Consider the following 13606-nt stretch of genomic DNA (forward strand, 5'->3'; position numbering starts at 1 on the left):
GATGATGGACTCTGAAAAACAAACTGAGGGTTCTAGAGGGGAGGGGGGTGGGAGGATGGGTTAGCCTGGTGGTGGGTATTGAGGAGGGCACATTCTGCATGGAGCACTGGGTGTTATGCACAAACAATGAATCATGGAACACTTCATCTAAAACTAATGATGTAATGTATGGGGATTAACATAAGAATAAAAAAAAAAGTTAGGTTTATGTTAGATAAAGTGGAAATATTGGGGAGAACTATGGGTACTAATAAGTAGTTCAGTGGTCCATTATGGGACTGTAGTTGGAAGGAAAAGATGAGAGTGTAGAATGCAGCCGATAGAATGAGAAGAAATGAAAAATTCTAAGTACCAAGTAGGTTGAAGGACATTTAAGATGGGAAGATGATATTGAGGTTTATATGAGATACTGAATCTTAATATTTCAAAGGAGGAAACATTCCAAGTGATGATAAGGTCTAAGGAGTGGCCACGAGAGTGAATGACTGGGTTGGAGTGGAATGGAGTGGAGATGAAGGGCACAAGGACTGATGGTGTTAGAAGGGCTCATCAGCACGGAAATGAAAGCCACTCTTGTGAGATAGAGGTTGATATAGTTCTAGAATCTACAATGAATGAAGGGAAGTGACCATGAAGCCACTGGGAGACAGTGATGGGTGAGGATAGAGACTGTAGGGACAGGAGTTTTTACAAGAAGGTGGATGAACAAAAATCTATAATGAGCAATGAGAAACAAAGAAAGCATCAAACTTACTTCCTGATGTTAAACAAGGTAAAATGTGAAAGAATGAACAGCTTTCATTTGGGAGGGCTGACAGGAAAACCATATTTTCAGGGTGGAGAGGTAGAAGGATCAATATATGATAAGGGTAATATGAGAGAATTTGTTTATAATGAAGGGTTCCAGAGGTCTTACTGGGAATGTTTGAAAGACAAAGGAACAATGAGATTGGGACCAGGACTAAGAAAATTGGAGCAGTAAGGAGATGCAAATATGAATAAACAGGGATGACTATGGGGCTTTATGTTTTGGACAACAACCACTAAAGGAAGCTGGTAGAATGTGCTGGCTACAGAGTCACAGAGAACATTGGCCTTTGAGGTCTGGCAGCACTGGCATTTTGGCAGCCTGTCCTAATGACTGGTGCAGGAATAACCAACCCTTCAAGGTCAGAGACTGGGCTGGGGGCCAGATAAAGCCTCCCACTGGCACAGAGACAGGAGGCTTCATCTGTGTGACTGTCTTCTGCTAACATGGTCAACTTTCTTCTCTTTTTTTTCCATCTGCCCTTTGCTGTTCTTCTTCCTTGCCATTCAACTGTGAAATGTCAATCTCTTTATCAAACTTTGCTTAAGCCTTCATTCAATGCTCACTTTGAGTATAGACTTTATCAATTGATTTCTATGCTTGTGTGTTACCTACAATGTATGTATTCTAATGTCTGTTCTTCACACATTAAGCAGGTGTACCTTGTCTGTCTTTGAGGGGTTATGATGCTTTCAGTAGGAAGAATAATGGCTCATTGGAACTCAAGATAAAATTTCATACCTTCTTCATTCCTCTCATTGGCAATAATATTGAAACTTGGATGCTTCCTGTGTAAGTCCATTTAATTTCTTCCTGTACTGTCCCACTTTCAAACTTGTTCTTGTTTTACCACTTCACACTAACTCTTATTTGGGCTGTATAATAATTGTTGATAACTTACAAAAGGGTAGGTGTTCTTCCGTGTATCTTTCTTCTCAGGCATAATTTCCACAGCCTTGGAGTCATCTAGGATGCTCTGTGTAAGCATGAATAATGTAAGAACCACCTGGAAGGCCTGGTAACTCTATACCTTACTTAATAAAAGGCAAAGTGCAATTTAGAAATTCTGACTGCAGACGCATTCCCCAGAACCGTGTTCTCACCATGCAGATCTGGGAACATAACAGAGGGCAGGAAGTGAATAGCCTTTGCTCTAGGATCAGAGGTTACTTTTGTGTGACTTGCTACAAACATCATTATCTCTGATGCCTTGACCTATCCAAATGCTGGAAATTCCATCCCCAGACCTACCTTTGGGACCTACCTGGCTCAGACTGCCTCTGCCTGCTATTCAAACCGAACCGGAACAACATTCATCCAGTTTTGTTGGTTGCTCTGGGCTCAACCTATTGCCCTGCATTTCTAAAAGATGGAGAAGATGGGCTTTAGTGGGAGACATAACTGGTCAAAAGGGCTTGAAACTGAATCTAGAGGGAGAGTAAGAACAAGTCCAGAAAAACTACAAACCCATACATGGTGATAAGGAGCATGGCCCATATCCCTACCCTTTGTTCTGCCCCTGCGAAACCATTACCCATTTACACAGATCTGGTCATACCATCACCCTACTCCAAGGTCTTCTAGGGTTTCCTAATAACCCTGGGAACAAAATTCAAAATCCTTAGCAGGACCATTGAGGCAGTTTATGACCAAGTTTTCATCTATCATTCAGTCTCATTTCTTGCCACTTTTCATCCTGCCATTATGTTTCAGCCACGTTGTAGTGATGTTTCCCTAACACAGACGGGTTTTTCACACACTTTTGTCCTCTTACATACGTCAATACCTAGTTGTAAATTGTCATTCTACCATCTTTTGCTTGGAGAACACCTCTACAACCTTCAAATCCCATCAAGCCCCAATATAACCTTTCTTGGAAACTTCCCTCAATACCTACAGCCAAAGAGAATGGCTCTCTCCTGTATGTGTGTGTGTGTGTGTGTGTGTGTGTGTGTGTGTATATATATATATATATATATATACAAATATATATACAAATATATATACAAATATATATATATATATTTGTAATTGTTAAATTTTTAGGATAAGTTGGTAGGCTAGAAAATCTTGGGCAGGAGCTGAATCTGCAGTTCATAGGTAGAATTTCTTTTTCTTCAGTGAAACCTCAGTTTTGCTCTTAATGTTTTCCTCTGATTGAATGAAGCCTGTCCAGCTTATCAAAGATAATCTCCTTTAGTTAAAGTCAACTGATTGTAGATGTTAAGCACATCTACAAAGTATTTTTTAAAGATTTACTTATTTATTTTAGAGAATGAGAGAGCACAGGTGGGAGGGGCAGAGGGAGAGGGAGAGAGAATCTCAAGCAGACACTGCACTGAGGGCAGAACCTGACGCAGAGCTGGATCCCAGGACCCTGAGATCATGACCTGAGCCAAAATCAGCGTCAGATGCTCAGCCAACTGCCCACTGAGGCGCCCCACATCTACAAAATATTTTTACAGCAACACCTAGGTTAGTGTCTAATTGAATAACTATTATAGCCTAGCCAAACTGACACATGAAATGAACCATCACAGAGAGATAAAGTTATTATTATCCCATTGGAACCATATTTTCAAATATTTGGAAGCAGCTATAGCACAAGGATCTTACTATGGGTTCGTATGGAGTTTCTCACATAAATATTTTTTCTTTATTGGTCACATACAGTAGATATTAAATATCTAGAAATTATTTTAGGGATGTATACATTACTTTTTCTATTAAAATATTAAAGAGAAGTGAAAATTACTGGGAATTATAAATATGAGGTAAATATAAAAGTTCATTTTTTCTCTTAATCTCTTTATATATACATACATAATGAATATTTGTTTATATAATTGACATCCAGTATCCTATTAGTTTGGGGTATATATTATTGTGATTCAATATTTTTATACATTACAAAAATTATCCCCATAATATGCCTAGTTACAATCTGTCACCATACAAAGTTATCACAATATTATTGACTATATTGCTTATGCTGTATATTACATCATGCTTTATTTATTTTATAACTGGGTGTTTGTACCTCTTAATCCCTTTCATCTATATTGCCCACCCTCCTAAGCACTCTCTACCCTGGTAACCAACAGTTTGTTTCCTATATCCATGAGTCTGTTTCTGTTTTGTTTTGTTTGTTCCTTTGTTTTGTTTTTCACTTAGCGTAATACCCTCTAGGTCTATCCATGTTGTCACAGATGGCAAGATTCCATTCTTTTTTTGTGCCTGAGTAATATTCCATTGTTTATATATACCATATCTTCTTTATTCATTCATCTAATGATGGACACTTAGGTTGCTTCCATATTTTGGCTATTGTAAATAATGCTGCAATGAACATAGGGGTGCATATCTCTTCATATTCATGTTTTTGTTTTCTTTGGATAAATACCAAGAAATGGAATTGCTGGATGCCATGGTACATTTATTTTTAATTTTGGGGGGAATCTTCATACTGTTTTTCATAAAGTCTATACCAGTTTGCATTCCCACTAACAGTGCACAAGGGTCTCCTTTTCTTTACATCCTTGCCAACACTTATTATTTTTTTGTCTTTTTGATAATGCCAATCTGACAGATGTGAGGTGATATTTCATCATGGTTTTGATTTGTCATTCCTGACAATTAGTGATGTTGAATGTCTTTTCACATTCCTGTTAACCATTTGTATTTCTTTGGAAAAACGTCTAGTCAAGTCCTCTGCCCATTTTTTAATTGAGTTGTTTGTTTTCATGAGTTGTGTGAGTTCTTTATATATTTTGGATATTAACCCCTTATCTAATCATTTGCAAATATTTTCTCCCATTCAGTAGGTTGCCTTTTTGTTTTGTTAATAATTTCCTTTGCTGTGCAAAAGCTTTAGTTTGATGTAATCCAATTTATTTTAGCTTTTGTTGCCCTTGCCTGAAGAGACTAGTCCAAAAAAAATATTACTAAGACCAGTGTCAAAGAGCTTATTGCCTATGTTTTCTTGGAGTTTTATGGTTTCAGATCTTATATTCAAGTCTTTAATTTGAATTTATTTTTATATATGAGGTAAGATAGTGGTCCAGTTTTGTTCTTTTGCAGATAGCTCTCCAGTTTTCCTGGCACCATTTATTGAAAGAACTGTTTTTCCCATCGTGTGTTCTTGCCTCTTTTGTCATAGATTAATTGACCACACATACATAAATATATATCAGGCTCTCTATTCAATTTCATTGATCTGTGTATCTGTTTTTGTGCCCAGTACCATACTGTTTTGATTACTGTAGCTTTGTAGTATAGTATGAAATCAGGAAGCGTGATACCTCTGGCTGTTTTGTGCTCAAGATTGCTTTGGCTATGTGGAGTCTCTTGTGATTCCATACAAATTTTAGGATTCTTTGTTTTAGTTTTGTGAAAAACTGTCATTGGTATTTTGATGCAGATTGCATTGAATCTCTAGATTGCTTGCGTAGTATGGACAGTTTAACAATATTTTTTTTTTTAAAGATTTTATTTATTTATTTGACAGAGAGAGAGATAGTGAGAGCAGGAACACAAGCAGGGGGAGTGGGAGAGCGAGAAGCAGGCTTCCTGCTGAGCAGGGAGCCCGACGTGGGACTCGATCCCAGGACCCTGGGATCATGACCTGAGCCAAAGGCAGACGCTTAATGACTGAGCCACCCAGGTGCCCCAGTTTAACAATATTAATTCTTCCAATCCATAAGCACAAAATATCTTTCCATTTATTTATGTCATCTTAAGTTTCTTTCATCAGTGCCTTATAGTCTTCAAAGTGCAGTTTTTTCACCAGCTTGGTTAAATTTATTCCTAGGCATTTTATTCTTTTTGATGCAATTGTAAATTATTTTCTTAATTTCTCTTTCTGATAGCTCATTATTAATGAATAGGAATACAACCAATTTCTGTATGTTTATTTTGTATCCTGTGACAAAAATATATGTGATAAAAACATATGAATAATTAAAGCAAAACTTGTAACATTGTTTCACAGGTTGTATAACACATGTAGATGTAATGTTTATGATAACTATAGCCTAAAGGATCAAGGGGACTAAATGGACTTTTACAGTTGAAAATTTTCTACAGTAGACTGAAAAATTAAGAATGAATGTTGTCATCCATAGGGTAATCACCAAAAAAGTGCAGTAATTTATAGCTAAGACTCAGTGATCCCAATCTTATTTACCCAAAATACCTTAAGAGAAACTTGTACAAGAATGTTTATAGTAGTTTTATTCATAATAGCACAATGTAGAGATCCCAGATGTCAATCAGTAGAAGAATGGATAAGTAAATTAGTATCTTCATCCAATGGCATACTTCTCAACAATGAAGTAGAAGGACTTACTGATATGTGTATGCATCAATTTGGATAAATTTCCAAAACACTATGCTGAGTGAAAGGAGTCTTATATGAAGGATACATACTGCATGATTCTATTTATATTATATTCTAGAATAGAAAATCTAATTTTTGCTGGGAAAAATCAGAATAAAGGGTTATCTCTAGAGTAGTAGGGGAATTGACTAGAAAAGGAAAAGAGAACTTCCTGGGGTTATGTTCTATATCTTAATAGATTCCTAGGTTACAACAGATACGTGCTTTATCAAAACTCCACAATTTGTGCATTTAATTGTATGGAAATCTTACATCCAAAGAAAATAACTATCAAATATCAAACTCTAGTGATATGCATGGTGAAGTATTTAGAGGGAAATAGTCAGATGTCTGCAATTTGCTTTGAAATGTCTTAAAAATAGGATGATGTATGTATAGAAGTGTGAATAGATAGCTATGTAATAAATGCAAATCTTGTAAAGATTAATGATATAGCCTAGGTGATTGGTATATAGGTGTTCATGGTAAGATTATTTCAATTCTGTCTGATTGAAAATTTTTACAGTAGACTTTGGGGAGTGGGAAACTGGATGAGCAAGTAATCAGAAATTTTCTAGAATTTGATTATTTAGCTGCAGTTTCAGAAACATAGGAGTTTTATTTATTTGTCATTAAATATGGTACAGGTTACCATATTTATCTATCTCAAATCATCCTATGATGAAGAGATAAAGGAATCCAGAAGTGTTTTCAGATATTCTTGAAGAATTGGCCTCTGCTTGGACAAAAGAATTCCTAAAGTCTGGCTTTAAGAACCAAATATTTCTTTTAGCTGGAAGTAGATTAGGTTAACTTCTCCTTTTCTCAAAACCCGAGGGCTTGGAGCAGGTGGAGTGTGACTTTCAGTCTGAAACTGAGAAGTGCCTTCTTTATTCACTAGCCGTATCTGGAGGAATCAGTCACTTGATTGACAGAGCCCTTAATGACCTGGTGCTTTACGTAGCATAATGGTACTGCAGGTGTCTTTGAAAAGGATGTTTCAGATAGGACAGCGAGCCCCCTTCCTTGGTAAATCATACTTGATCATATACAAATAAGATCTTTGTTTGGCCTGGGGAGTGTGTTTAAAAATCTACCATCTCCACTTGGACTTACAAATGTCTCAAGTGTATTTTTCTTTTTCACAATAGACACATTTATACTTGTTCTTTACCTAAAATCTTTCTTTTGCCTGAAATAAGGTAATAGTTTTATAGTTCAAGAATTTCACTTTATTCTAACAGATAAAGCTTATTTTCTAGCTTCTCTCCGGTTGATTCACAAATTAGGGGATGGTGTCTCCTAAGACGTGGATTTGGCTTGGAGAAAGGCTGTGGTCTTCTGAAAGTAATGGTGATTAGCTAGAAGGGATCTGAATTGAGCTCCCTTCTCTTAGAATAAGAACAGAATATTCATGAACAAAGTCATATGATGGACAGGAACCAATAAAATAATATTGATGGGCAGAGGTACTGTACTGATGGGAATGATTCTTGACCCTTATGAAGGAAGGAACATTGAGAAAATGTTGAAATGGATACAAAAACTCTTAGGAAGAAGGTAATGTCTTCCTCCAGTTATACCTTCTCCTCTTTCCCCCCTCCCCTTCCTCCTCCTTTTCTTCCTCTCCTTTCTCCTATCCTTTTGCCAAGAAACCGTAGTATATGGATTGCTATACATAATATAGCATATCTATTATTATCTTTTTATAGGTAGGCAGGTGGGAATATTGCTGATTTTTAGATAATAAATCATGAACATAGGAGGTTAGAACCATCACTAAACACTGTTTGGGTACAGAATTAAAGAGGAATGTTGCAAAAAGATTGAATGAGAGTCTTTCACCCAACAGGCAGTATGTTTGTAGACAAATTGTTCTTTTTTAAAAATTATATTGGCTTGTTTGTTTGTTTAGGTCTTACCTTCTTCCAAAAAAATAATTTGATGTACCTTAAAATATAACATACATATACCTTAATATCAACAAAGTACAAATAAATAAAAATCATGTTCAGGGAAATAAAAATATATATACAAATACTCCTTATAATGAAATATTACAGTTAATTGTTCATTCCTTATAAGTGAAAGCAAAAAAATTAAATCACAGTGAGTCATATACTTCTTTTTTTTTTTTAAAGATTTTATTTATTTATTTGAGAGAGAAAGAGTGAGAGAGCACAAGAGGGGGGAGCGGGAGAGGGAGAAGCAGACTCGCCGCTGAGCAGGGAGCCCGATGCGGGACTCGATCCCGGGACTCCAGGATCATGACTTGAGCCGAAGGCAGTCGCTTAACCAACTGAGCCACCCAGGCGCCCGAGTCACATACTTCTTTTCAACAGAATAAAGGTAGCACAGCACATCTTTAGTAAAGAAATCCTTTGTGCTAAATTTTTGAAGAAACGTAATATACTCATACTATGCATGAATATTTATGGAGCTCTTTAATTTGAAAAGCTTTCTACCTTTTTTTTTAATTAATACAAGTCTTATAAGTATTTGTGTCTCATTTTACAGAAAAGTAGATTGAAGCTCAGAAAAATATGGTTTTGTGACTAGTAAGTTATGGACCAAGAGTTACAGCCTGTATCTTTTACCTCCAAATCTTGTGCTCTTTCCATGTCACCATGTCAGAGATATTGGCCACAATAATGGATGCTGTTTTCAATGGTACACTTATTGAGGATGCAGGAATGGAGATAGCATATGACTGTTTCCTGTATTGACCCTTGGTTAAAAGCTGAGGGCATAGAGGTTAAAGCAAAACTCATTGAGTGACTTGCTATTTGGAATAATTTACTGAAGTCTAGGTATTTTGCCTTTCAATAATTTAAATTTATGTGAGCTTAAGACTTCAGAATAACTGAAGGAATTGAGGCAAAATATGCCCCTTAGACTAACAATCTCATTAGTATTTTCGTGATTGGAAATTGTATCAATCAGGGTCCTGGCCGGAAACAGACGGCACCACTCAAACTGGGTGATTGACATGATTTTAATAAAGGGACTATTTACAAAGGACTGGGCAGAGTTTAGGGAAATCAACAAGGGACAGTGCAGGGCTTGTAGAGAGGAACCAGTCAAGGAGTAGCATCCCTACAGGAAGGGAGCTGGAAGAATAAATTTCTTGATAAACTATCAAATATCCTGCTGCAGCTCCCATTGACCAAATTCAACAGAAAGGTAGAGGATACTGGAGCCCTTTGGTACATCCCACGTAGGTCAGTGTCCACAGGCAAAGAGCAGAGTGGAGAAGGGTGAAGAGCAAATCTGGAGGTGTGCACTAACATGAGAATGGATGGAAGTTGGTACAGGCATGACTTCTCTGGAAGAAGCAAACAGAACAGAAATTTGGTAAATGCTGATCAAAGAAAAATCTATTTGCTTTCAATTATAACTGGGATGGTTATAGTATAGATTAAGTTAAAAAGAGAAAATGGAATGAACTTTTCTTGAACACCAGTATAATCCAGGTACTGTGTAGTTTGCTTTCCGTATAACAGCTTGTTAAATTCTTGCAATAGTGACATTGGATATTACCGCCACATATATGTGGGAAATTAAGGCTCAGAGAGGATAAGAGATTTATCCCACAAAATAGCTAGCGAATAGCAAATCTGAGTTTTGAATCCAGGATTTTCTTTCTTTTTTTTTTTTTTAAGATTTTATTTATTTATTTATTTATTTGAGGAGCGAGAGGGAGAGGGAGAGAGAGAATCTCAAGCAGAGCCTGACACGGGGCTCGATCTCACGACTCTGAGATCATGACCTGAGCCAAAACCAAGAGTCAGACATTTAACTGACTGAGCCACCCAGATGTCCCCAGGATTTTCTAACATCAGGGCTTGGGCGTTTTTACTTCTACAGTTTTCCTGCCCACTTTATTTAAGTCACCAGTGGAAAGCCATAATACATCTGCACTGAAGTAGAACCTTAATGTTTCTGAAGAAGCAGTTTTAGATTACTTAGCTATACAAAACCAGTGTTCAATCAAGACCAAAAGTTACCACTCAAGAGATAGTAGAGAGTATTCAAATTTGAAATATTCAGAGACAATAACTAGTCATAAGCCTTTCCCGTAACAATAGCTGCCATTTACTGAATATTTAAAATATAGACTCTTCACTTTCTATGCATTAAATCAATTCTTCATCATCATATTGGTCATATAAAGATGAAATTAGAAAGTGAAGCATAGAAAGGGAGTGAACAGTAAAAAGGGTGAGGTAAGAAGCTAGATTTCTCTGAGTAAACTTGTTTCCACAATTATAAAGCAAAATAAATTTTAAAAAATGAAAAAAGAAAAAAAAGTCCCCAGAAACAGAAATAAAATTTTGAAAAATTTGGTATAGATTTGTTGTCATAATCCTATAGAGAGGAACATTTTCTTTTATTTATTTATTTATTTATTTATTTTATTATGTTTGTCACCATACTGTACATCATTAGTTTTTGATGTAGTGTCCCATGATTCATTGTTTGTGTATAACACCCAGTGCTCCAAGCAATATGTGCCTTCCTTAATGAGAGGAACATTTTCAAGTGATCTAAAACAAAGCAATTTGTCTATACATCCTTAGTGGCATGTACAGTAAATGAATGAATGAATGTACCAAAACTATAAAAATAAAATCCAAAACTGTTTGGTGTAGTAATCTTTTGAATCATAATGTTGATACTGTTATTCTGAATCTATTATGTACATAATGTATTATATATATAGTTAATATGATATCATAAAGCAGTATCACTTTAACATAATCATTGTCATTAGGACATAAGATTTTTAATATAGGAGGAAAATATATAAAATTAAAGAATTTCATGCAAATCAAATCCACAATGAGATACCACCTCACACCAGTCAGGATGGCTAAAATTAACAAATCAGGAAATACCAGATGTTGGCAAGGATGCAGAGAAAGAGGAACCCTCTTACACTGTTGGTGGGAATGCAAGCTGGTGCAGCCACTCTGGAAAACAGTATGGAGGTTCCTCAAAAAGTTGAAAATAGAGCTATCCTATCACTCAGTAATTGCACTACCAAGTATTTACCCCAAAGATATAAATGTAGTGATCTGAAGGGGCACCTGCACCCCAATGTTTATAGTAGCAATGTCCACAATAGTCACACTATGGAAAGAGCCAAGATGTCCATCGACAGATGAATAGATAAAGAAGATGTGATATATATACCCAATGCAATACTACTCAGCAGTCAAAAAATGAAATTTTGCCATTTGCGATGATGTGGATGGAACTAGAAGGTATTATGCTAAGTGAAATAAGTCAATCGGAGAAAGACAATTATCACATGATCTCACTCATGTGGAACTTAAGAAGCAAAACAGAGAAGGGAGGGAAAAATAAAACAAGATGAAATCAAAGAGGGAGACAAACCATAAGAGACTCTTAATCATAGGAAACAAACTGAGGGTTGCTGGAGGGGAGTGGGGTAGGGGGATGGAGTAAGTGGGTGATGGACATTAAGGAGGATGTGATGAGTACTGGGTATTATATAAGACTGATGAATCACTGAACTCTACCTCTGAAACTAATAATACACTATATGTTAATTAATTGAATTTAAATTAAAAAACTAAAAAATCAAATAAAAAATCAAATAATTTCAATTAAACCCCTATAATTTGTAATTAGAAATATCAGTATGTATTTATGGCATAGAGCATTGTACATTGAAAAGACTTAGAAGTAATAATGAATCCAGTAGCAAGAAGTACCACCAGCATCCAAATTATGTTAGGTAAATATCTTTTTCTACTAGAGGAAGCAGGGCTGTTTGGAGAAATAGCTGCTTCCTGGTCTGTGATAGGAAATATACAAGATGAGCTTGAAACACCTTATATCAAAAAATAAGGAAGCTACCAGAAACTGGTGGGATCATGCCAAAAGGACTCAGCAGGCAATGTGAAGAGACTCTCACTGGACCAAGATGAAGCATCTATAAGAATAATAAATTCATGGATTAAAATACATCAAAAATGTTTAAAAAAAAACAATGTAATATATGATACTTTAAAAGGAAAAAAAAAGTCCTGGCAACTTTGCAGTATGCTAAAGAACCAATTCTCATTTCTCTGAAAACTGGTAAATAGAGAAAGAATCAAATATACTACTTTTTTTGAGAGAGAGACAGAGAGAGATAGTGCCAGAGAGGGAGTAAAGAAGTGTGGGGGGGTAGGGACAGAGAGAGAGAGAGAATCTTTTTTTTTTTTTTTAAGATTTTATTTATTTGTTAGAGGGAGAAAGAGAGCACAAGCAGGGGGAGCAGCAAGCAGAGGAAGAAGCAGACTCCCCACTGAGTCCCCGATGTGGGACTCGATCCCAGGACCCTGAGATCATGACCTGAGCCAAAGGCAGATGCTTAGCCGACTGAGCCACCCAGGTGTACCAAGGGAGAGGAGAGAATCTTAAGCAGGCTCCACACTCAGTGCAGAGTCTGACTTGGGGCTCGATCTCACAACCCTGAGATCATGACCTGACCCGAAACCAAGAGTCAGACACTCAACCGACTGAGCCACCCAGGTGCCCCTCTACCTGCTTTTCCTATACAACCTCAGGATAACCAAATATCTTGAGGTTTATTTTTTAAAATATGCCAGGTGGCAGATGAAAGAGGAAAAAATTATAAAAATCACCATTTTGTAAACCTCTAATAAAATAGTGGATCTAGGTAATTATAATCAATGCCTACTAACATCACAAAAAGCAGACACTGTGTGCCTCCTGTTGGAATTATGAAATAATAAAAATGAGGTATTTTTTGTCAAAGCATTGACCCTAAGTCAGGTCAAACTTCTGGCTATAACTATCAGTTTACAAGAAATACAGTGGTAGAGGGACATGTTAAATATTGCCATAGAGTTGGCAGTCAACAAAATCCAGAATGTGAGAAATGCTGCAGAACAGCACAATGACTTGGTTTCTTCACAAATAAATTATAAGGAAAACAAAAGAGAAAGGTGAAGCTAAAGTTTAAAAAAGACCTAAGGATTTGAGAAGTTATTTATAGATCTTAGAAACCAGCCCTTTGTCTGTAGTGTCATTTACAAATATCTTCTCCCATTTTGTGGGTTGCCTCTTTGTTTTGTTGACTGTTTCCTTTGCTGTGCAGAAGCTTTTTATCTTGGTGAAGTCCCGAAAGTTCATTTTTGCTTTTGTTTCACTAGCCTTTGGAGATGTATCTTGAAAGAAGTTGCTGTGGCCGATGTCGAAGAGGTTACTGCCTATGTTCTCCTCTAGGATTTTGATGGATTCCTGTCTCACATTGAGGTCTTTCATCCATTTTGAGTTTATCTTTGTGTATGGTGTTAGAGAATGGTCGAGTTTCATTCTTCTGTATATAGCTGTCCAATTTTCCCAGCACCATTTATTGAAGAGACTGTCTTTTTTCCATTGCA

The sequence above is a fragment of the Leptonychotes weddellii genome, chromosome 14, assembly GCF_054177405.1.
Source record: "Leptonychotes weddellii isolate Sample4059 chromosome 14, ASM5417740v2, whole genome shotgun sequence".
Taxonomy (NCBI): domain Eukaryota; kingdom Metazoa; phylum Chordata; class Mammalia; order Carnivora; family Phocidae; genus Leptonychotes; species Leptonychotes weddellii.